A 26,421-nucleotide genomic window follows, 5' to 3' on the forward strand; every position below is an offset into this window, starting at 1 on the left:
TATAATTGCTGACTATATTTAAAAGATTGGAGTATCCGAAAGGTATGTTCAGGACATAATATTTTGTAGAGGGACTGGTTTGTGAACATTATCACGATGGGACTCATATTTGAACATTTTTCAGATGGGACAAACAAATTTGTCGTTGATTACAGAATTTCTGGAACAAAGTGGTAAATATTATTAGTTTAGCTTAAAGGAACACAACAAACGAAGCTATTCCAATATCTAAGTCAAAATCGACAAAAATGCATATGGGACATTTATGCGAACATGGGCAGTATACAACTCATAAGACATTGTTTACTAAGACTAGGGGGGCAGCATGCAATTCCATCGTGCACCTAATGTTGGCATATCAGCACTTTTAAATTCAATTACAGCCCCCCTTTCTTTTTTTATTGTAATTATAAAAAAATAAAATGAAAAAAAAATAATTTAAAAAACATAAAAAAAAACTCTTTAATTAATTTGTAAATACAACCTAAAAGAAAACATGAATGTGAGGAAGGCACCAACCACCTAAAGGTGGATTAAGTAACGTTTTTTAACGAAAATTGTTGTTATATCACATAAGAATAAAAATTTTAACCCCATCCGGCAAAGATCAATATTGAGATTTTTTAACGTTTTTGTTTACTGTTCAAAATTTGATGTAAATTGAATCGATATAATTAATTTTATCAAAAGAAATAACAGCTTGAAGTTAAAAATTTATAAAGCAAAAGAGCTACCAAGGGCGTAAGAGGGTTAATATGAAAATCAAGTATCATTTAATTTAAATCATTTATTAGGCTGAGTACCAAGTAACAAAAACCATACTATAAATGAAACCATAAAAAATCTTTAAAAACAGCTTCAAACTATCAGAGGTGCCCAAAGAATGCACATATTTCAAAAACTCGCTTCATATATTTGAAAACTCTTAAACTGATTTCATGAAATAGTGATTCAAGGAAAAAAGCACGAGAAGTAAGATTTTCAAGGTAAATTCAATGATTATCTTATTTTTAACTAGCTACATAATTTCTGCATGATTTTGTATGATTTTTACAAGCAATCAAGCCATTAATTATTCTCACACTGATTTTGACTATTAATGAAGCTGTTTTATACAGCTTTGTTGCAAAGTATTATTTAGAAGCAGGATCAAAATAATTTTTGATTAAATTCCCGTTTCCCGGGAAATTTGTAACCCCGGGAAATTGGACGCTCTAGTTGTAAAACGTTTTCCTATAGACCGCAATGAACCACGAGGTGATGATTTGGCAAAAGAGACCCTCCTGAAAATGCTACTCTTATAACATAGTCAACTCTTTTCAGATCAACTTTCAGTGTTCCATATATTTGAAAGTCATAAAACATGAAACAAATGGTCTGACTATGGACATTGAACATTGATGTTAGTAACTAAAACTCAGTCTACTGCCATTTATATGCATTTGCAATTAGTAGTTGTGATAAAATGAAGTAGTTTCACATCGGGGAACGTGCAGAAGCTTTTTTTTTTTGAAAAACTTGTAACATTTCCGTTGAAAATGTGTTAGCTTTTGATGTCAAACTTTGTTTAAATGTACTTTTTGTTAACACTCGGGTAGTCATTTTTTTTGCAGGATGATGTATTAGGATAATGCCTTCAAGTTTTGTATCATTTTCGGCATTGTTTTGTGTAAAAGTTTTTGTTGTATGTTACATCGACCACTTTACACTATTGCACTTTTTTAACTATGTTTTTTTTATTGAAAATTTTACAGGATTTTAGACAACAAAACGTGGCGTCAATTTTATTAGGTAAACATATTTATATGACCTCCTCGGGTTTATATTTACAAGTGCTCAAAAATCCACTTTAGAATCAATAACAATTAGGCATCAGCAAAAACATATTTACTCTGCCATCAAGTTTAATTGAAATTACCTCAGTTCAATGTATGAATACTAACGTGCTTTACACCTTCATGGTATCGTTTGTTGATCCCCGCTGTTTACCATGAATAAAATTCTGCTAAATTCCCTTTTCTCAATGTGCAGACCCCCCTCAAATGACTTGTATTTCCCAGGGCAAACGCTCCTACTCAGAACGAGAACTTGGCCTTTGCGACTTCACGCATCGCCCCATGTGTGAGTGGGTGTTCTGCGTGCGATCGATACTTTCGCGCCAAATTTTCAGCGCATAATTTCCGCCAATGAAAGGAGATTTTCATCGGATCCGATTTCAATTTTTCGGTACTGCGTGAGCTTGCCGCCCCCCTCCTTGAAATACTAGGTAAGGTTCGCGTTTCGCAAATCGAAAAGCCAGTCTCCTACAATTTCCTCGAAAGTCGTGAACTTTTATGCTGGAGGGCGGGAAAGTTCCCGAACGCCGGAAGTTCCTGACTGCGGCTCGTGGTGGCACATGGCCTCGGAAAAGGTGAAAAATTATAGAGTTTTCTCGGACTTTTAATCCCCTCGAGGGAGGAATCGAGGCCGTCGTTGAACGGATGCTGGTGGTTTTTTTTTCGCTGGGAGGTTGATTCTCGGGAAGAAACGTTTCCAATTCTAAGGAAGAAAGCTCATCGATATGCAGCCCTCGTACCGGGTGGAGGACGACGACTACAAGTTTGTGGTGTAGCGAAGGAAGTAAAGTTCGAATTCGACGGAAATGTTCAATCGAAGAGAGCAACCATATTGGAATATCGAATTAAATCGGCTTGATCCGAATTAGAGCACCAACAGTGACCCAATTTAATCGATATTTATGGGCTTTTGTGAACGTCTACATTGTAGACTCTACAAGGGTTTAAAGTTCATTCTTCCGAAATATTGTTATTTTAGAGTTGAGTGGGCTACTGATAAAGTGTTTCTTTCTTAGGCTTGTTACATTATTTGCCTCGATAATGTTTCTTTATTAAAAGAGAAGAAAAGTTCTCAACTGTGTTGCTTTCCCAGATTCTATGATTTTCTATTCCAAAAGCTTAGCATTACACTTTGCTTTACTTTGAACGAGATATTAATTCTGATATCACTCATGCAACATTCCACTCGATTCATCGGAAATTTCCCCTTGCTGTAAGCTGCTTCCTTCATCATCATCAGTTAGTTGTTGATATCATCAACAATTTGACCCATAATCATATTTTCTCTGTTTTCCCCACAGAACACACTTTGACAAGAATAGTGTGTTGTGTGCAGTTTTTTTTTTTTTGCTTTCCCATTTTTCCATCCAAAACTGTCCCTTCTCGTGCCAACGAACCATTCCTGCTGTACGGTCTACGGAAAACTCACAGGATTTTATCGAGGAAATGTACCGTGCTGGTTGTGGTGGTCGTATGCCGAAAGGAGGAAAATGGGAAAGGCCGTTCTCGTCGTGCTCGGAAGCGATCAAGTGGAAACATGCGGAAAATTCCTCCCGTCCTGCAACAGCCATCCAAACATCCTCCAAGGCGACGTTGTCGTGCTATCTTGACTTACGTCATTTTATGTCGTCCCGAGAAAAACACGCAATGTAAACAATAACATACACGTTTTGTTTGGCTGATCATTCTGAGCATTGTCTCGAAGTTTGATTGAATTTGGTTGCCGATGTCCCGAGTTATAATTACAAATGATTACGGTAGTCGGGCATCAACGTGTGTCAAACGCAATCTGTCCTGAAATCCATTTGGCAACTTGTCGCAACTTACAGCAATTTACAGGTTGTGTCAAGATAGCACGACAAGATTAAAACATTTTTCATATGAAGAGTGACACAATGCACTATGTCTTTTTTCGGTTTTTATTGAATATCTCAGGATTGAAATCGATTTTTGAGGATCACAGGATGGTCAAAAGGTCATTGACAGCTGCACAAAATGGCGTTCTTTACTCTATCTGGCCCAAAATGCACGTGCGACAAGTTAGCACGACAGTGACGAAGTGAGGTGGCCAAGTGCGTATCGGTCAGGGCATTATGATTGGATTATGCTTTTCGTTCATGAAACTTTTATGAGGAAACTGGCCTCCGTGTGGTCGTTTGTTTGTGGTGGCTGCTGGCGGACTTTTTTTCCTGTATTTGTTCATGTTTTTTGTGTTTGTGTGTTTGTGTAAAAGCAATGAATGATGCAGCGATGAGTAGGGTTGAGTTGGATCAAACGATGTGCCTTAAATTGTGACAACAGTAGCTCAAATGTGAAAGCTGCGAGGTTCTAGAGTCCCATTTCAAACCCCTTAAAAAACTAAAACAAAAAACAAAAAAAAACAAAAAACAAAAAACAAAAAACAAAAAACAAAAAAACAAAAAACAAAAATAACAAAAAGCAAAACTCTTTTCATCTTGGCTATCTTGAATTTGAAAATTCTGAATCACTTTAGCATTGTTTATGGGTCATACTTGAGCTCGAATATCAAAAATAAGACAGCGAAAAAAATTGTGATTTGAAATTTCGAATTGAAATTTTCCCGCCCGTGTGGATCAATCGGACCGCGCACTGGACTCACAATCGAGAGGTCGACGGTTCGAATCCCGCGGCGGGCGCTCTAAAATTCTTTGTGTAAATATGGGTATTCGGCGCCGTCGCTCCGTGCCATACTTTCATACACTTAGGAGCCCAGGGCGGCGAAGTCCTTGTAGATAAAAAGGAAGACACTAGTGGTTGGTACTAGCAATGGTGGCCGACAGCTATAAAGTCAACTTCGTTTTTTTTCGTAATATGTGATATGGAAGTTCTCTTATGCTCGCAGATTAGGAAGTCGTTCCAAATTTCGTCCAATTTCATGTTTTTTTAAAAAACTGTTTCGATGCCTCTGTGCTCTTTTGTACTAAGTTTCATGGGAACTCTATCCAGTTAACTTAAGAGATCATAGATGCATCGATTTATTTTCACTTCGTCGCTGTCATGCTAACTTGTCACGCGTCGATTTTGGGCCAAATTTTGTTAAGAATGTCGTTTTGTGCAGTTCACAATGCCTTACCTTTTGACCGTCACTGATCCCTAAAGTTCGATTTTGTCGCTTCGATGGCAAATTAGCAACTGTAGAAATAAGCAAAATTACAAACAAAAAAGAAATAGAGCAATTCTCTACGAAATAGGTCTTTTTTCTTCAATTTTAATTTTTGTATTTTTTAATCCGACTGAAACTTTTTTGGTGCCTTCGGTATGCCCAAAGAAGCCATTTTGCATCATTAGTTTGTCCATATAATTTTCCATACAAATTTGGCAGCTGTCCATACAAAAATGATGGATGAAACTTCAAAAATGTGTATCTTTTGAAGGGAATTTTTGATCGATTTGGTGTCTTCGGCAAAGTTGTAGGTATGTATATGGACTACAATGGAAAAAAATAATACACGGTAAGAAAAATTTGGTAATTTTTTTATTTAACTTTTAATCACTAAAACTTGATTTACAAAAAAACACTATTTTTAATTTTTTTTATTTTTTGATATGTTTTAGAGGACATAAAATGCCAACTTTTCAGAAATTTCCAGGTTGTGCAAAAAATCATTGACCGAGTTATGAATTTTTTAATCAATACTGATTTTTTCAAAAAATCGAAATTTTGGTCGTAAAAATTTTTCAACTTCATTTTTTGATGTAAAATTGAATTTGCAATCAAAAAGTACTCTAGTGAAATTTTGATAAAGTGCACCGTTTTCAAGTTATAATAATTTTTAAGTGACTTTTTTGAAAATAGTCGCAGTTTTTCATTTTTTAAAATTAGTGCACATGTTTGCCAAGTTTTGAAAAAAATATTTTTGAAAAGCTGAGAAAATTCTCTATATTTTGCTGCTACGGACTTAGTTGATACGACCTTTAGTTGCTGAGATATTGCAATGCAAAGGTCTAAAAACAGGAAAATTGATGTTTTCTAAGTCTCACCCAAACAACCCACCATTTTCTATCGTCAATATCTCAGCAACTAATGGTCCGATTTTCAATGATAAAATATGAAACATTTGTGAAATTTTCCGATCTTTTCGAAAAATATATTTTTAAAATTTTCAAATCAAGACTAACATTTTAAAAGGGCGTAATATTGAATGTTTGGCCTTTTTGAAATGTTAGTCTTGATTTGAAAATTTTGAAAATATTTTTTTCGAAAAGATCGGAAAATTTCACAAATGTTTCATATTTTATTATTGAAAATCGGACCATTAGTTGCTGAGATATTGACGATAGAAAATGGTGGGTTGTTTGGGTGAGACTTAGAAAACATCAATTTTCCTGTTTTTAGACCTTTGCATTGCAATATCTCAGCAACTAAAGGTCGTATCAACTAAGTCCGTAGCAGCAAAATATAGAGAATTTTCTCAGCTTTTCAAAAATATTTTTTTCAAAACTGGGCAAACATGTGCACTAATTTTAAAAAATGAATAACTGCGACTATTTTCAAAAAAGTCACTTAAATATGGCTATAACTTGAAAACGGTGCACTTTATCAAAATTTCACTAAAGTACTTTTTGATTGCTAATTCAATTTTACATCGAAAAATGAAGTTGAAAAATTTTTACGATCAAAATTTCGATTTTTTGAAAAAATCAGTATTGATTAAAAAATTCATAACTCGGTCAATGATTTTTTGCACAACCTGGAAATTTCTGAAAAGTTGGCATTTTATGTCCTCTAAAACATATCAAAAAATAAAAAAAATTAAAAATAGTGTTTTTTTGTAAATCAAGTTTTAGTGATAAAAAGTTAAATAAAAAAATCACCAAATTTTTTCTACCGCGTATTATTTTTTTCCAGTGTAGTCCATATCCATACCTACAACTTTGCCGAAGACACCAAATCGATCAAAAAATTCCTTCAAAAGATATAGATTTTTTAATTTTCATATATCATTTTTGTATGGATAGCTGCCAAATTAGTATGGAAAATTATATGGACAAACTAATGATGCAAAATGGCTTCTTTGGGCATACCGAAGGCACCAAAAAAGTTTCAGTCGGATTAAAAAATACAAAAAAAATCGAATGACCGAAATCCTAGAGAACTGCTCAATAATTTTTAACATACATACTAGGGTGGGTACGGATTTTGAAAAGTTCTCAGATCAAGTTCTGGTGTAGTTCCACTTGTAGGGCATACCCATAGGGACTCTCAGGCCAAATTTCAGCTCATTTGGTTGAAAACTGACTTGTCTCAAGCGAGTTCAAGTTTACATGGTATTTACTATGGAAAATTTTGAATTTTCGTTCATTCGCTCATACAGGCCTGGGGAAAACATGTAGAAACTTCTAGGATGGCCAGAAATGAGCGGAATCGTCTGGAGAACAATTTTCCCTAAGAGACCAGGTCGATTCGTTCAACCCCCATCGAGCTCAACGGCAATACATCCGGGGTTTTCGGAACCAACGGTTTTCCCCAGAAAAGCATCAAATTTTCCTAAGCATGCTATGAATGCTTGATGAACATCGCGACGCCACATGTCAAACAGCTACCACGTGATTGTGAAATTCGCACCATAACAGTTTTTTTTTCTTTTTTGGAGGTTTAGAATGCAACAAAATAGTAACAGGAACACCATACATGATAATTCTATAGTTCAAAAAGTAATAAAATGTATTTTTTATGGGTGATGCTAGTCCACGTGGTAGCTGCTTGACATCTGGCGTCGCGGTGTTCATCAAGCATTCATAGCATGCTTAGGAAAATTTGATGCTTTTCTGGGGAAAACCGTTGGTTCCGAAAACCCCGGATGTATTGCCGTTGAGCTCGATGGGGGTTGAACGAATCGACCTGGTCTCTTAGGGAAAATTGTTCTCCAGACGATTCCGCTCATTTCTGGCCATCCTAGAAGTTTCTACATGTTTTCCCCAGGCCTGTAGGTGCGAATGAACGAAAATTCAAAATTTCCCATAGTAAATCCCATGTAAACTTGAACTCGCTTGAGACAAGCCAGTTTTCAACCAAATGAGCTGAAATTTGGCCTGAGAGTCCCTATGGGTATGCCCTACAAGTGGAACTACACCAGAACTTGATCTGAGAACTTTTCAAAATCCGTACCCACCCTAATACATACCCAGCTGTAACATTATCATTATTTTCACTGTATAGATGTGATCCCGGACTCACATATCCCAGTACAACAAATCATTGAAACGGTCCATCATTTCCACTCACATTACATAATACATCTGGTAATTTCGATCTCTGCACAAGACATCCTGTCCAACGGCCGGTAGCCGCATATCCGTGTCACACATTCACGTACTACCACGTACTTCCTCGTTCCAACTTCCTGTGACACTTTTTGTCCCTCCTCGGTGAGTATGATTTGGTAGTGACTCTGTGCTAAAAGATGAGGACCGAGCATAGAAGAAGCTCATGGAATGATGAAAGCATGGTTAATCAGTCTCGAGTTGAAGCCAAGTGAAGTAGTGCTGGAGGGTGGTGGGCGGGGGGGGGGAGGGGTGAAGGGATAATTGTACCAGGAAACGGAACGGTTTTATCGATGAGTGATGATTAGTAGGATTGAACAGAAGGATTAATTCTGCTAAGTAGATTGAACATTTCACGGTTTGTGTGTAACATAATCAGGAGTGTGTGTGCTTCCGGGGTAGTTCTTTGTGAAAAATATGAAAGAAATCTAATCAGAGCACATAAACGTAATAGCTGGTACTTGTGTGCCAAGAGGATTATGTTAAATTGAATTATATTTTGAAATTGAATAATTCCTAAAAAAAAAGATGTACAAATTCGATTTTCCTCCAGTGCAATCAAGTCAAGCTGTCGTCAGAATAACTTCATCCTGAAGTGTTGAACATCCTCTCGTATTATTCAGAGCATGAAAAACTTTACCAAGAACTAATCCATAAATTTATACAGCACAATAGTCGATAGCTCAAACTTGCTCTCTTCCTGGAGTGTCTTATTCTGTCTCAAGAATCTTCACCAGAAAGAGCACTACTTCATGGACTTGAGTTTGAAATTTCGGCTACTGCTGCAAAAATTATAGTTCAATACAGAGCTTCGAGTACTCCCTCCTCGACCCTCCTTCTCCTGAGGAGCAAATGAACAATAATGGGAGGAAGTGAAGCAAGTTTATTTTAGAAGCAAAAATATTAAGAAAGTTTTTCCGCATTTCATCCACGGACTCCAAGTTTAAGACTCGGTGTGTTTTTCGTGCTTATTTTCGCTCGACTTTTCCACCGAGCTCAGTTCATCTGAGACCAGCTGGTCATAAACACGGCACACAGGACGGATGAGGAGGGAAAAACATTTTTTGAATTGTTTTTAGGGATTTCGAAGGCAGTTCCGGGCTGTGTAGTGCATTGTGGGTTTGGGATTGCTTTATTTCCACCGCTGTTGCTGAAGATTCAAAAAAGAAACGAGGGGCTGCTTGTTTAAAAAAATGTAACAATTTATCAATTTATCAATTTGTCAATTTATCAATTTATCAATTTATCAATTTATCAATTTATCAATTTATCAATTTATCAATTTATCAATTTATCAATTAATCAATTTATCAATTCATCAATGTATGAATTAATCAATTTATCAATTTATCAATTTATCAATTTATCAATTTATCAATTTATCAATTTATCAATTTATCAATTTATCAATTTATCAATTTATCAATTTATCAATTTATCAATTTATCAATTTATCAATTTATCAATTTATCAATTTATCAATTTATCAATTTATCAATTTATCAATTTATCAATTTATCAATTTATCAATTTATCAATTTATCAATTTATCAATTTATCAATTTATCAATTTATCAATTTATCAATTTATCAATTTATCAATTTATCAATTTATCAATTTATCAATTTATCAATTTATCAATTTATCAATTTATCAATTTATCAATTTATCAATTTATCAATTTATCAATTTATCATTTTATCAATTTATCAATTTATCAATTTATCAATTTATCAATTTATCAATTTATCAATTTATCAATTTATCAATTTATCAATTTATCAATTTATCAATTTATCAATTTATCAATTTATCAATTTGTCAATTTATCAATTTATCAATTTATCAATTTATCAATTCATCAATTTATCATGTTGTCTTGTTGTCTTGTTGTCTTGTTGTATTGTTGTCTTGTTGTCTTGTTGTTCTGTTGTCTTGTTTGTGTTTTTTTCACGGTGTTGTTTTTAATAATTGTAATCAAAAAGAAAATTCTATTTTTTTGTAAAACTAGACTTGTCCTGAAATCCTTGTTCAAAGCAGCTTTTACAAATTTAACAGAAGACACTTTCATTTCCATGAACAAGATCTCGTTAGAAAACACTTTACGCATTTACCAAACCTGACCAAGATGCTCTTCAATCTGAAACATGAATTTCTGGAAATTTCTGTCATCTGCACAAACAAGCTCGTTCATGGGCCGTACGAATTCTACAGCCCCTCGTCGTCTCCAAATAACGGAAGCAATCCGGGGCCAGGACAAAGTTTGCCAATTACAAATTTATAAAACCAGTTCCAGTGAGGCAGAGACAGAGCGACCCACTGCAGCACTCTGCTTCCGGTTATGGTTTCTCTGGTGCGGTTCTGGAACTTGTTCGTCAACGTTATTGTTCTTCTCGTAGTGAAAAATTAGCATTTTACATGCCGATGACGAGGCAGCCAGGAAATCAGCCAGAACAAGCGAAACAAACGCAAAACTTTGTCCTCGGTCGGCGGTGCTTTCATTTTTCATGTTTTTATGATATTTGCCTTTTTGGACGGACCACGACAGCCAGCCAACCAAAAGTGTCGTTACGGAGTGGTCGTTTCCGATTCCTGGACATAAAACAGGACTTGCAAGTTGGGCGGGCATAACTTTGTCCACTCTACTTTGTTGACGATGTAACTTTGTAGAAGCTTGTGCCTAAACTTGGTAACGTGTTTGATGTGGAGATTTTAGCTTGCAAATTTATTGATATCAATTAAAAAAGAAACTTAACGAGATAACTGAAAAGAAAAAAAAATACAGATAAAATGAACAAATGAACAAATGAACAAATGAACAAATGAACAAATGAACAAATGAACAAATGAACAAATGAACAAATGAACAAATGAACAAATGAACAAATGAACAAATGAACAAATGAACAAATGAACAAATGAACAAATGAACAAATGAACAAATGAACAAATGAACAAATGAACAAATTAACGAATTAACAGATAAATAGTAGTTTATGCAACAAGTTGCAAAAAGAAGATTTTTTCAGCACGAGTTGTACATTTATCCAACGAGGTTTACCGAGTTGGATAAATACGACGAGTGCTGAAAAAATCAAGTTTTGCAACGAGTTGCTTACAACATTTTTTGCAATTTCGAAAAACGCGGAATTATATGTCAAACATTCATGTGTTTAGTAAATTCATCGTTCAAAACAAAAAAATATTGAAAAATGTTACTTTTCGATACTAGTGTTGAAAAGTTCAACTTTTCAGCACCCATTTCAGTGCTGAAAAGTTCAACTTTTCAGCACTGTTATTGAAAGGTATTTATTTTCCATTCTGTTATTTTTGGTAGGGAAAAGTAGGCCGTTTCGGTTTTCCAGAAGGACAGGAAAAGTTGACAGTTTCACAGTGGAATTGCAAAAAAATACTTAATCTTTTTGGCTTTAAAAAATGCACCTAAAATCATTTTTTTAATTACATTACCATCGAAATATAACTTTTCCACCACGCGGTCACCAACCAGCCGCATCAAAGAGTTTTCCTATATAATTACGACAATGTTTGACCCGGTCCAGCACACCCCCACAATTTTTTCTCAAGGGGCCGTGCCTTTCATCTTGTCAAGGTGAAAAGTATGCGCCGGAAAATGGAAATAAAAAAGTCGCGCTCCAATTTGGGGCCACGGAGCTTTTTGGGAAAGCTTGTGGGAAAAGCAAAAAAAAACTTCAACTGGCCAACAGAGCCGTGCCCACCTTTTTATCAGTTTAAATGAGATCAACGTTAAGATGATGACCAAATTGCATTTTTAGTTTTTAAATAATAGGGAAGTCGCATTTTGTGTAATTAAATATAATTATTATGAGTATTTGCAGTTAAATTTTCCAGTGTTTCAGTAAACTAGACTTAAAACAAGACGAGATAAAAAAAAAACAGATTTTTACGATAATTGATCAGTTTGCAATCGATACCAATTTTAAAAACACACTTTAGCACGTTATTCAACCAGTTTCGCCGTAGAAAAACCGCAAAAATTAAGCAATTAATCCATCTGTCAGCCAGCTGCTTTCAACGCCCAGCCACCGCGATATATAATTATTAATTGAAATCATTGTTCACTTCACCACAACCCTCACACTCAGAACCGACTCCAGAACCGACTTTTCAAAATGGCTCCAGGCCAATGTTCTCATACATTATCCCTGTTCATTTTTTAATGAAAAAAAAAATCCTGCCGATAGGGGCCTCAATATGCAGAAGCTATTCTTCTTTAAAAGGTTTTCGGAAATTATTTAATTGGTAAGAGTAATTAACAGAAGAGATTTCAAAATCCATTTTGAAAGCTCAAAAGTTCTGTTAAAAATATTATTTCAATTTTCCAATTATTTCATCAAATATCGTTTTTCAAAAAAAAAAAAACTCAAAATATGAATAAGCTTTTCCCCCGTAAAGCTCATAATCGATTACGATACATTGTTTCGCTTGCACCCCTTCGATTTCTCCTTATTCCCTGTCAAGCTTCCATTTCTTTTAAGCACTGGCAGGGTTGCCAGGGTTTTTTCCCTCTCTTTTTTTTTAAGGTGGTAATTGAACAAGAAACCGGAAAACCCCGGAATGTAGTGCAGCTGCCAATTTTGTGTCCAACCACAGAGCTGAAACCACCCCCCAAAAAGGATCGACTCCAGTGGTGAATGAACAGCAGTGACACGTGTGTGAGTGTGTGACTGAATGAGTGCAAAAAAACGAAACGAAAAAGATCCACTGCCACTAGTGGGTAAAGAATTTCATTATCGTACCGTGAGAGTAGGGGAAGTGAAGCAACGTGAATGATTTAGTGATTCTGGTTAAAGGTACGGTTCGGGAATATTCTATGCTAATTGCAAAAGTATTTGTATTTAAAAAAACCCGACCGATCCCATTACAAAGATTAAAAAAAAATAAAAAAATGGGTTTGGACTTCAAATCAGTTTCCAATTTCAAATCTGTCATATAGAAAGATGTTGACACCATTCGAAATATTGCAATCAAATTCAAGACCATCACCGGGCTGCGTCTTGAAATATAAAATTGTATTTTTTAAATGTTATCTTATTATTGCGCATTTTGCACTTTACTAGAGTCTTGCGCAATTATTTTCATCACAGAGCAGTTCTCTAGGATTTCGGTCATTCGATTTTTTTTTGTATTTTTTAATCGGACTGAAACTTTTTTGGTGCCTTCGGTATGCCCAAAGAAGCCATTTTGCATCATTAGTTTGTCCATAAAATTTTCCATACAAATTTGGCAACTGTCCATACAAAAATGATGTATGAAAATTCAAAAATCTGTATCTTTTGAAGGAATTTTTTGATCGATTTGGTGTCTTCGGCAAAGTTGTAGGTATGGATACAGACTACACTGAAAAAAAATGATACACTGTAAAAAAAATTTGGTTATTTTTTTAATTTAACTTTTTATCACTAAAACTTGATTTGCAAAAAAAACACTATTTTAAATTTTTTGATATCTTTTAGAGGACATAAAATGCCAACTTTTCAGAAATTTCCAGGTTGTGCAAAAAATCTTTGAGCTAGTTATGAATTTTTGAATCAATACTATTTTTTTCAAAAAATCGAAATATTCGTTGCAAAACAATTTCAACTTCATTTTTCGATGTAAAATCAAATTTGCAATCAAAAAGTACTTTAGTGATATTTTGATAAAGTGCACCGTTTTCAAGTTAAATCCATATTTAGGTGACTTTTTCAAAATAGTCGCAGTTTTTCATTTTTTTTAATTAGTGCACATGTTTGCACACTTTTGGCAAAAATATTTTTGAAAAGCTGAGAAAATTCTCTATATTTTGCTTATTGGGACTTTGTTGATACGACCTTTAGTTGCTGAGATATTGCAATGCAAAGGTTTAAAAACAGGAAAATTGATGTTTTCTAAGTCTCACCCAAACAGCCCACCATTTTTTATTGTCGATATCTCAGCAAGTAATGATCCGATTTTCAATGTTAATGTATGAAAAATTTGTGAAATTTCCGATCTTTTCGAAAACAATATTTTCAAAAATTTTAAACCAAGACTAACATTTTAAAAGGGCGTAATATTGAATGTTTGGCCCTTTTGAAATGTTCGTTTTGATTTGAAAATTTTGAAAATATTGTTTTCGAAAAGATCCGAAAATTTCACAAATGTTTCATATTTCAACATTGAAAATTGGACCATTACTTGCTGAGATATCGACATTGAAAAATGGTGGGTTGTTTGGATGAGACTTAGAAAACATCAATTTTCCTGTTTTTAAACCTTTGCATTGCAATATCTCAGCAACTGAAGGTCGTATCAACAAAGTCCCAAGAAGCAAAATATAGAGATTTTTCTCAGCTTTTCAAAAATATTTTTTCCAAAAGTGTGCAAACATGTGCACTAATTTTAAAAAATAAAAAATTGCGACTATTTTGAAAAAAAGTCACCTAAATATGGATTTAACTTGAAAACGGTGCACTTTATCAAAATTTCACTAAAGTACTTTTTGATTGCAAATTTGATTTTACATCGAAAAATGAAGTTGAAAAATTTTTGCGACCAATATTTCGATTTTATGAAAAAATCAGTATTTATTAAAAAAATCATAACTCAGTCAAAGATTTTTTGCACAACCTGGAAATTTCTGAAAAGTTGGCATTTTAAGTTCTCTAAAACAAACCAAAAAATAAAAAAAATTAAATTATGTTTTTTGCAAATCAAGTTTTAGTGATAAAAAGTTAAATTAAAAAAATCACCAATTTTTTTTTACAGTGTATCATTTTTTTCAGTGTAGTCTGTATCCATACCTTCAACTTTGCCGAAGACACCAAATCGATCAAAAAATTCTTTCAAAAGATACAGATTTTTGAATGTTCATGCATCATTTTTGTATGGACAGCTGCCTAATTTGTATGGAAAATTTTATGGACAAACTAATGATGCAAAATGGCTTCTTTGGGCATACCGAAGGCACCAAAAAAGTTTCAGTCGGATTAAAAAATACAAAAATTAAAATTGAAGAAAAAAGACCGATCTCGTAGAGAATTGCTCAACAGTATTTTTTCATCACAGTGATATGAATTATGAAACGGAATCCAATTCAAATCGTTTACGTATTCCGTTTCAAACGCAACAACCGGTACGTACACGGAATCGGTTGTTGCTTTTGAAACGGAATACGTAAACGATTCGAATTGCATTCCGTTTCAGAATTCCGATTGAGTTAACCAGGGGGGCGACATCTATATCTCACAACAGGCAGCTCGCCCGTAGCCAACACAAGCTGTCAACATCGGCACCAAAACAAAAGGGAGTGTATGTTTCTGAGGTGATTTTTATTAATTTATTTGAAAAATAAACTACTTAAGTTGGGATTATTAAGCACACATCGGGCCGATGACCTCATTTAAAGTATTACTTTTATCACATGAAACATTTAACTTAACTACTGTGTAATTTGACTTTTACTACAGTAATTCTTTTAACAAAAATTGAATTATAATTAAAAAAAATATTTTTGTTTTCACTGTGCGCAGTTTGCGCGCGTTATTAATCTCAATCACCCAAGATGGCGGCCTTTAGCATCCCCCTGATAAAAACCGAAAAAAAAACTCTGTGCATTGTTGTCACTCTTCATATGAAAGAAGTTTTAATCTTGTCATGATATCTTGACACATCCTGAAAATTGCTGTAAGTGCGACAAAAGTCAAAGGGATTTCAGGTCAGAATGCGTCTAACACAAGTACGAGCTCGACTACCGTAAACATTTCTAATCATAACTCGGGACTCCGGCAACCAAACTTCAGGACGATGCACAGAATGGTCAACCAAACAAAACGTGTTTGTTATTGTTTACATTGCGTGCTCTAATTTTGTTTGTTCGTTTGTGCGTTTTTCTAGAAACATCAAAAAGCGACGTGCGTCAAGTTAGCACGACAGCGTCGAAGTGCAGTAGATAAGCAGTTAATGAAGGATTTGCTCATTTGATTTTTTTTTGAAAATCGTACGCCCCCTGGCTCGATTCTTTAGGTAAAAATAAATAAGTTACTGTGCCAATTTTGAGCCAAATCAGTTAAGGGTTAAGGGTCGCTTTTTATCGTTGATGTTTGTATGGAAAAAATCGAAAAAAATGTATGGGGCAAAGCAAAAATATCTAAATTCTGCCGAAAGGTGGCGTTAAATTTGTCGGATCATTGTCAAATGTGAGATTCATTTGTAAAATTGTTTGTTTGTTTGTTTATTAAGTATCAACTATATTGTTTGTATGTCAAACAACTTTGTCAAAGATCGTAAAACGATCCGAGTTAACCCTGACGAGTTATTTGCGATTTAAAGATGACGTTTTTGTATGAAAATATATTTTTTTCACCAACTTAAACGATAAAAAGCGACCCTTAAGGCTTGAGGTCAGGCCGGCGGGGCGGTTTTTTCGCTTTTTTGTTTACGTTATTGTCGCTCTCAGCGCGAGCGGCGAATGCGACGAAAACTCTCCCGTTGCTGTGCCGTGCTGCCAGTATGTGTGTTCTGCACTATAGTCAAGATACGATTTCAAAAAAGGTGTTTATTTTTGATATCAAGAAGCAAATTACACTAATTTGGGGTCGCTGAACTCGAATATGACTTCAAAAATACTCCAAAGTACACAGACAATGTGTAATCCAAGATGGCGTCCAATATGGCGTTAGTAGAATATTAGAAATATTTATACAGAAATTTACCAAGCAATCAGCATCTCAAATTTAACAAATTTTGGGTCGCTGAACTCAAATATGACTTCAAAAAAAAAAACAAAGTACACAGGAAATGTGTAATACAAGATGGCGTCCAATATGGCGGTAGTAGAATATTGAAAATGTTTATACAGAAATTTAGCAAGCAATCAGCATCTCAAATTTAACAAAATTGGGATCGCTGAACTCAAATATGACCTCAAATATACTCCAAAGTACACAGGAAATGTGTAATCCAAGATGGCGTCCAATATGGCGGTAGTAGAATATTGTAAATATTTATACAGAAATTTAGCAAGCATTCAGCATCTCAAATTTAACAAATTTTGGGTCGCTGAACTCAAATATGACCTCAAAAATAATCCAAAGTACATAGGAAATGTGTAATCCAAGATGGCGTCCAATATGGCGGTAGTAGAATATTGGAAATATTTATACAGAAATTTACCAAGCAATCAGCATCTCAAATTTAACTAATTTGGGGTCGCTGAACTCAAATATGACTTCAAAAATACTCCAAAGTACACAGACAATGTGTAATCCAAGATGGCGTCCAATATGGCGGTAGTAGAATATTGAAAATGTTTATACAGAAATTTAGCAAGCAATCAGCATCTCAAATTTAACAAAATTGGGATCGCTGAACTCAAATATGACCTCAAAAATACTCCAAAGTACACAGGAAATGTGTAATCCAAGATGGCGTCCAATATGGCGGTAGTAGAATATTGTAAATATTTATACAGAAATTTAGCAAGCATTCAGCATCTCAAATTTAACTAATTTGGGGTCGCTGAACTCAAATATGACCTCAAAAATACTCCAAAGTACACAGGAAATGTGTAATCCAAGATGGCGTCCAATATGGCGGTAGTAGAATATTGAAAATGTTTATACAGAAATTTAGCAAGCAATCAGCATCTCAAATTTAATTAATTTGGGGTCGCTGAACTCAAATATGACCTCTAAAATAATCCAAAGTACATAGGAAATGTGTAATCCAAGATGGCGTCCAATATGGCGGTAGTAGAATATTGAAAATGTTTATACAGAAATTTAGCAAGCAATCAGCATCTCAAATTTAATTAATTTGGGGTCGCTGAACTCAAATATGACCCCAAAAATACTCCAAAGTACACAGACAATGTGTAATCCAAGATGGCGTCCAATATGGCGGTAGTAGAATATTGGAAATATTTATACAGAAATTTAGCAAGCAATCAGCATCTCAAATTTAACAAATTTTGGGTCGCTGAACTCAAATATGACCTCAAAAATAATCCAATGTACATAGGAAATGTGTAATCCAAGATGGCGTCCAATATGGCGGTAGTAGAATATTGAAAATGTTTATACAGAAATTTAGCAAGCAATCAGCATCTCAAATTTAACAAATTTTGGGTCGCTGAACTCAAATATGACCCCAAAAATACTCCAAAGTACACAGGAAATGTGTAATCCAAGATGGCGTCCAATATGGCGGTAGTAGAATATTGGAAATATTTATACAGAAATTTAGCAAGCAATCAGCATCTCAAATTTAACAAATTTTGGGTCGCTGAACTCAAATATGACTTCAAAAAAAAACAAAGTACACAGGAAATGTGTAATACAAGATGGCGTCCAATATGGCGGTAGTAGAATATTGAAAATGTTTATACAGAAATTTAGCAAGCAATCAGCATCTCAAATTTAACAAAATTGGGATCGCTGAACTCAAATATGACCTCAAATATACTCCAAAGTACACAGGAAATGTGTAATCCAAGATGGCGTCCAATATGGCGGTAGTAGAATATTGTAAATATTTATACAGAAATTTAGCAAGCATTCAGCATCTCAAATTTAACAAATTTTGGGTCGCTGAACTCAAATATGACCTCAAAAATAATCCAAAGTACATAGGAAATGTGTAATCCAAGATGGCGTCCAATATGGCGGTAGTAGAATATTGGAAATATTTAAACAGAAATTTAGCAAGCAATCAGCATATCAAATTTAACAAATTTTGGGTCGCTGAACTCAAATATGACTTCAAAACTACTCCAAAGTACACAGGAAATGTGTAATCCAAGATGGCGTCCAATATGGCGGTAGTAGAATATTGAAAATGTTTATACAGAAATTTAGCAAGCAATCAGCATCTCAAATTTAACAAATTTTGGGTCGCTGAACTCAAATATGACCTCAAAAATAATCCAAAGTACATAGGAAATGTGTAATCCAAGATGGCGTCCAATATGGCGGTAGTAGAATATTGGAAATATTTAAACAGAAATTTAGCAAGCAATCAGCATCTCAAATTTAACAAATTTTGGGTCGCTGAACTCAAATATGACTTCAAAAATACTCCAAAGTACACAGGAAATGTGTAATCCAAGATGGCGTCCAATATGGCGGTAGTAGAATATTGAAAATGTTTATACAGAAATTTAGCAAGCAATCAGCATCTCAAATTTAACAAAATTGGGATCGCTGAACTCAAATATGACCTCAAAAATACTCCAAAGTACACAGGAAATGTGTAATCCAAGATGGCGTCCAATATGGCGGTAGTAGAATATTGTAAATATTTATACAGAAATTTAGCAAGCATTCAGCATCTCAAATTTAACTAATTTGGGGTCGCTGAACTCAAATATGACCTCAAAAATAATCCAAAGTACATAGGAAATGTGTAATCCAAGATGGCGTCCAATATGGCGGTAGTAGAATATTGAAAATGTTTATACAGAAATTTAGCAAGCAATCAGCATCTCAAATTTAATTAATTTGGGGTCGCTGAACTCAAATATGACCCCAAAAATACTCCAAAGTACACAGGAAATGTGTAATCCAAGATGGCGTCCAATATGGCGGTAGTAGAATATTGTAAATATTTATACAGAAATTTAGCAAGCATTCAGCATCTCAAATTTAATTAATTTGGGGTCGCTGAACTCAAATATGACCTCAAAAATAATCCAAAGTATACAGGCAATGTGTAATCCAACATGGCGTCCAATATGGCGGTAGTAGAATATGGCGGTAGCAGGATATTGGAATTACTTATACAGAAATGTATAAATGATTCCAACCAGGTCGCTAAACTCGAATATGAACTCAAAAATACTCCAAAGTACACAGGGAATGTGCAATCCAAGATGGCGTCGTTCTGTATGCTTTGGAGTATTTTTGAAGTCATATTTGAGTTTAGCAAACTCAAATTAGTTGAGCTGGTGATTGCCTGTTACATTCCCGTTTATTTTATTTTTTCAATATTATATCACCGCCATATTGGACGCCATGTTGAATTGCACATTCCCTGTGTACTTTGGAGTATTTTTGAGGTCATATTCGAGTTTAGCGACCGGGTTGGATTCATTTACACAATTCTGTATAAATAATTGCTAAATTCTATTACCGCCATATTTTTATATTTTTATATTTTTATATTTTTATATTTTTATATTTTTATATTTTTATATTTTTATATTTTTATATTTTTATATTTTTATATTTTTATATTTTTATATTTTTATATTTTTATATTTTTATATTTTTATATTTTTATATTTTTATATTTTTATATTTTTATATTTTTATATTTTTATATTTTTATATTTTTATATTTTTATATTTTTATATTTTTATATTTTTATATTTTTATATTTTTATAGTTTTATATTTTTATATTTTTATATTTATATATTTTTATATTTTTATATTTTTACGACGGTAGATCCATGGGCCGTAACTCCACGTATCGGTAGACAAGTCCCTGAACCTCCCTGAAGATATCCGAATATGATCTGCATAGCAAACTAAAATTAGTTGAGCTGGTGATTGCCTGTTACATTCCCGTTTATTTTTTTTCAATATTATATCACCGCCATATTGGACGCCATGTTGAATTGCACATTCCCTGTGTACTTTGGAGTATTTTTGAGGTCATATTCGAGTTTAGCGACCGGGTTGGAATCATTTACACAATTCTGTATAAATAATTGCTATATTCTATTACCGCCATATTTTTATATTTTAATATTTTTATATTTTTATATTTTTATATTTTTATATTTTTATATTTTTATATTTTTATATTTTTATATTTTTATATTTTTATATTTTTATATTTTTATATTTTTATATTTTTATATTTTTATATTTTTATATTTTTATATTTTTATATTTTTTTATTTTTATATTTTTATATTTTTATATTTTTATATTTTTATATTTTTATATTTTTATATTTTTATATTTTTATATTTTTATATTTTTATATTTTTATATTTCTATATTTTTAAATTTTTTGTTTTTATATTTTTATATTTTTATATTTTTATATTTTTATATTTTTATATTTTTATATTTTTATATTTTTATATTTTTATATTTTTATATTTTTATATTTTTATATTTTTATATTTTTATATTTTTATATTTTTATATTTTTATATTTTTATATTTTTATATTTTTATATTTTTATATTTTTATATTTTTATATTTTTATATTTTTATATTTTTATATTTTTATATTTTTATATTTTTATATTTTTATATTTTTATATTTTTATATTTTTATATTTTTATATTTTTATATTTTTATATTTTTATATTTTTATATTTTTATATTTTTATATTTTTATATTTTTATATTTTTATATTTTTATATTTTTATATTTTTATATTTTTATATTTTTATATTTTTATATTTTTATATTTTTATATTTTTATATTTTTATATTTTTATATTTTTATATTTTTATATTTTTAAATTTTTTTATTTTTTTATTTTTATATTTTTATATTTATTTTTTTTTATTTTTATATTTCTATATTTTTTTGTTTTTTTATTTTTATATTTTTATATTTTTATATTTTTGTATTTTTATATTTTTGTTTTTTTGTATTTTTGTATTTTTGTATTTTTGTATTTTTGTATTTTTGTATTTTTGTATTTTTGTATTTTTGTATTTTTGTATTTTTGTATTTTTGTATTTTTGTATTTTTGTATTTTTGTATTTTTGTATTTTTGTATTTTTGTATTTTTGTATTTTTGTATTTTTGTATTTTTGTATTTTTGTATTTTTGTATTTTTGTATTTTTGTATTTTTGTATTTTTGTATTTTTGTATTTTTGTATTTTTGTATTTTTGTATTTTTGTATTTTTGTATTTTTGTATTTTTGTATTTTTGTATTTTTGTATTTTTGTATTTTTGTATTTTTGTATTTTTGTATTTTTGTATTTTTGTATTTTTGTATTTTGTATTTTTGTATTTTTGTATTTTTGTATTTTTGTATTTTTGTATTTTTGTATTTTTGTATTTTTGTATTTTTGTATTTTTGTATTTTGTATTTTTGTATTTTTGTATTTTTGTATTTTTGTATTTTTGTATTTTTGTATTTTTGTATTTTTGTATTTTTGTATTTTTGTATTTTTGTATTTTTGTATTTTTGTATTTTTGTATTTTTGTATTTTTGTATTTTTGTATTTTTGTATTTTTGTATTTTTGTATTTTTGTATTTTTGTATTTTTGTATTTTTGTATTTTTGTATTTTTGTATTTTTGTATTTTTGTATTTTTGTATTTTTGTATTTTTGTATTTTTGTATTTTTGTATTTTTGTATTTTTGTATTTTTGTATTTTTGTATTTTTGTATTTTTGTATTTTTGTATTTTTGTATTTTTGTATTTTTGTATTTTTGTATTTTTGTATTTTTGTATTTTTGTATTTTTGTATTTTTGTATTTTTGTATTTTTGTATTTTTGTATTTTTGTATTTTTGTATTTTTGTATTTTTGTATTTTGTATTTTTGTATTTTTGTATTTTTGTATTTTTGTATTTTTGTATTTTTGTATTTTTGTATTTTTGTATTTTTGTATTTTTGTATTTTTGTATTTTTGTATTTTTGTATTTTTGTATTTTTGTATTTTTGTATTTTTGTATTTTTGTATTTTTGTATTTTTGTATTTTTGTATTTTTGTATTTTTGTATTTTTGTATTTTTGTATTTTTGTATTTTTGTATTTTTGTATTTTTGTATTTTTGTATTTTTGTATTTTTGTATTTTTGTATTTTTGTATTTTTGTATTTTTGTATTTTTGTATTTTTGTATTTTTGTATTTTTGTATTTTTGTATTTTTGTATTTTTGTATTTTTGTATTTTTGTATTTTTGTATTTTTGTATTTTTGTATTTTTGTATTTTTGTATTTTTGTATTTTTATAATTTTGTATTTTTGTGTTTTTTATTTTTGTATTTTTGTATTTTTGTATTTTTGTATTTTTGTATTTTTGTATTTTTGTATTTTTGTATTTTTGTATTTTTGTATTTTTGTATTTTTGTATTTTTGTATTTTTGTATTTTTGTATTTTTGTATTTTTGTATTTTTGTATTTTTGTATTTTTGTATTTTTGTATTTTTGTATTTTTGTATTTTTGTATTTTTGTATTTTTGTATTTTTGTATTTTTGTATTTTTGTATTTTATACTCCTGGGACTCTACAAATGACCAAAAATATCTTTACATTTAGGTAGACTAGTATCCGAATCTCCTTGAGGCTATCCGGATATGATCTGAGGTCAAAAACTACCGACCTCAACTTTGTTACGACGGTAGATCCATGGGCCGTAACTCCACGTATCGGTAGACAACTCCCTGAACCTCCCTGAAGATATCCGGATATGATCTGAGGTCAAAAACCACCCACCTCTGCCTTGTTACGATGGTAGATCGATGGACCGTAACTCCCGGGACTCTACAGAAGACCCAGAACATCACCACGTATCGGTAGACAAGTCCCTGAGCCTCCCTGAAGATATCCGGATATGATCTAGGGTCAAAAACCACCGATCTCTGCCTTGTTACAACGGTAGATCCATGGGCCGTTACTCCACGTATCGGTAGACAAGTCCCTGAGCCTCCCTAAAGATATCCAAATATGATCTGAGGTCAAAAACCACCCACCTCTGCCTTGTTACGATGGTAGATCGATGGACCGTAACTCCCGGGACTTTACAGAAGACCCAGAACATCACCACGTATCGGTAGACAAGTCCCTGAATCTCCCTGAAGATATCCGGATATGATCTGGGGTCAAAAACCACCGATCTCTGCCTTGTTACGACGGTAGATCCATGGGCCGTAACTCCACGTATCGGTAGACAACTCCCTGAACCTCCCTGAAGATATCCGAATATGATCTGAGGTCAAAAACCACCCACCTCTGCCTTGTTACGATGGTAGATCGATGGGCCGTAACTCCCGGGACTCTACAGAAGACCCAGATCATCATCACGTATCAGTAGACAAGTCCCTGAACCTCCCTGAGGCTATCCGGATATGACGTGAGGTCAAAAACTACCGACCTCTGCCTTGTTATGACTATTGACCCATGGGCCGTAACTACCGGGAATCTACAGAGGACCCCGATCATCATCACGTATCAGTAGACAAGTCCCTGAACCTCCCTGAGGCTATCCGGATATGACGTGAGGTCAGGAACCAACCACCTCAACCTTGTTACGATGGTAGATCCTTGGGCCGTAACTCCCGGGACTCTACAGAAGACCCAGAACATTACCACGTATCGGTAGACAAGTCCCTGAGCCTCCCTGAAAATATTCGGATATGATCTGAGGTCAAAACCACCGACCTCTGCCTTGTTACGACGGTAGATCCATGGGCCGTAACTCCCGGGACTCTACAGAGGACCCAGATCATCATCACGTATCAGTAGACAAGTCCCTGAACCTCCATGAAGCTATCCGGATATGACGTGAGGTCAAAAACTACCGACCTCTGCCTTGTTACGACGGTAGATCCATGGGCCGTAACTCCCGGGACTCTACAGAAGACCCAGATCATCATCACGTATCAGTAGACAAGTCCCTGAACCTCCCTGAGGCTATCCGGATATGACGTGAGGTCAAAAACTACCGACCTCTGCCTTGTTATGACTATTGACCCATGGGCCGTAACTACCGGGACTCTACAGAGGACCCAGATCATCATCACGTATCAGTAGACAAGTCCCTGAACCTCCCTGAGGCTATCCGGATATGACGTGAGGTCAAGAACCAACCACCTCTACCTTGTTACGATGGTAAATTCATGGGCCGTAACTCCCGGGACTCTACAGAAGACCCAGAACATCACCACGTATCGGTAGACAAGTCCCTGAGCCTCCCTGAAAATATTCGGATATGATCTGAGGTCAAAACCACCGACCTCTGCCTTGTTACGACGGTAGATCCATGGGCCGTAACTCCCGGGACTCTACAGAAGACACAGAACATCACCACGTATCGGTAGACAAGTCCCTGAACCTCCCTGAAGATATCCGGATATGATCTGGGGTCAAAAACCACCGATCTCTGCCTTGTTACGACGGTAGATCCATGGGCCGTAACTCCCGGGACTCTACAGAAGACCCAGAACATCACCACGTATCGGTAGACAAGTCCCTGAGCCTCCCTGAAGATATCCGGATATGATCTGGGGTCAAAAACCACCGACCTCTGCCTTGTTACGACGGTAGATCCATGGGCCGTAACTCCCGGGACTCTACAGAAGACACAGAACATCACCACGTATCGGTTGACAAGTCCCTGAACCTCCCTGAAGATATCCGGATATGATCTGGGGTCAAAAACCACCGATCTCTGCCTTGTTACGATGGTAGATCCATGGGCCGTAACTCCCGGGACTCTACAGAAGACACAGAACATCACCACGTATCGGTTGACAAGTCCCTGAACCTCCCTGAGGCTATCCGGATATGACGTGAGGTCAGGAACCAACCACCTCTACCTTGTTACGACGGTAGACCCATGGGCCGTAATTTCCGGAAGTTCTTGGAGAACTTCAAACATCTCTACAGGAACAATAGAGTATCTTTGGATGACCTAAAATATCACTAAATACCAAATTCCCCGAGACACCCTGAAGCTACGCAAGCATGACCTCTAAGTCGAAAATCGTCTACCTCATACTAGTAGATGTCCGAAGGTTTGATGATAAAATCTTTTTCGACAAGCAACATACCATGATAACAAAACCCTTAGTCGACATAACAAGAAATCGACATAACTGACCACCGACATCCTATTTTGTCGACTCTCCCCAAAAATAGTATTACCAAATATTATGTTCAAAATAAAAAATATTGTACCATAAACTTTTACGAAGAAATACAAGAAATTATTCTGGCATCACTGTAACCGGACCCAACAGCAGAAAAGCGGGAGAGAGCGTGAGAGTGCAAAAAAACACGTGGAAATATTTGCTTTCAAATTTTTTTTCGGAAATAGCCAAATATGCAAATATTTGTTAGGCAAACTATGACTTTCTATACACCAAATTGTAGGGAATTGTCTCGATTACAACCTAATAAAATATCATGCCTAAGTTTGTGTTTTATAAGTACAAAATATTCATGCGAATTCGACATAATACCAAAATATGCCACTAAATAGCCAATATTTTACGTAAAACTCAATGAATCATGTTCAAATTTTACCCAGAGATACTTTGGGATGTTGTCAACATATGTTAAAGACGGTTTTTTGAAAAACATCTTAGAATTCGA

This window comes from Culex pipiens, chromosome 3 (assembly GCF_016801865.2).
Source record: "Culex pipiens pallens isolate TS chromosome 3, TS_CPP_V2, whole genome shotgun sequence".
Classification (NCBI taxonomy): Eukaryota; Metazoa; Arthropoda; class Insecta; order Diptera; family Culicidae; genus Culex; species Culex pipiens.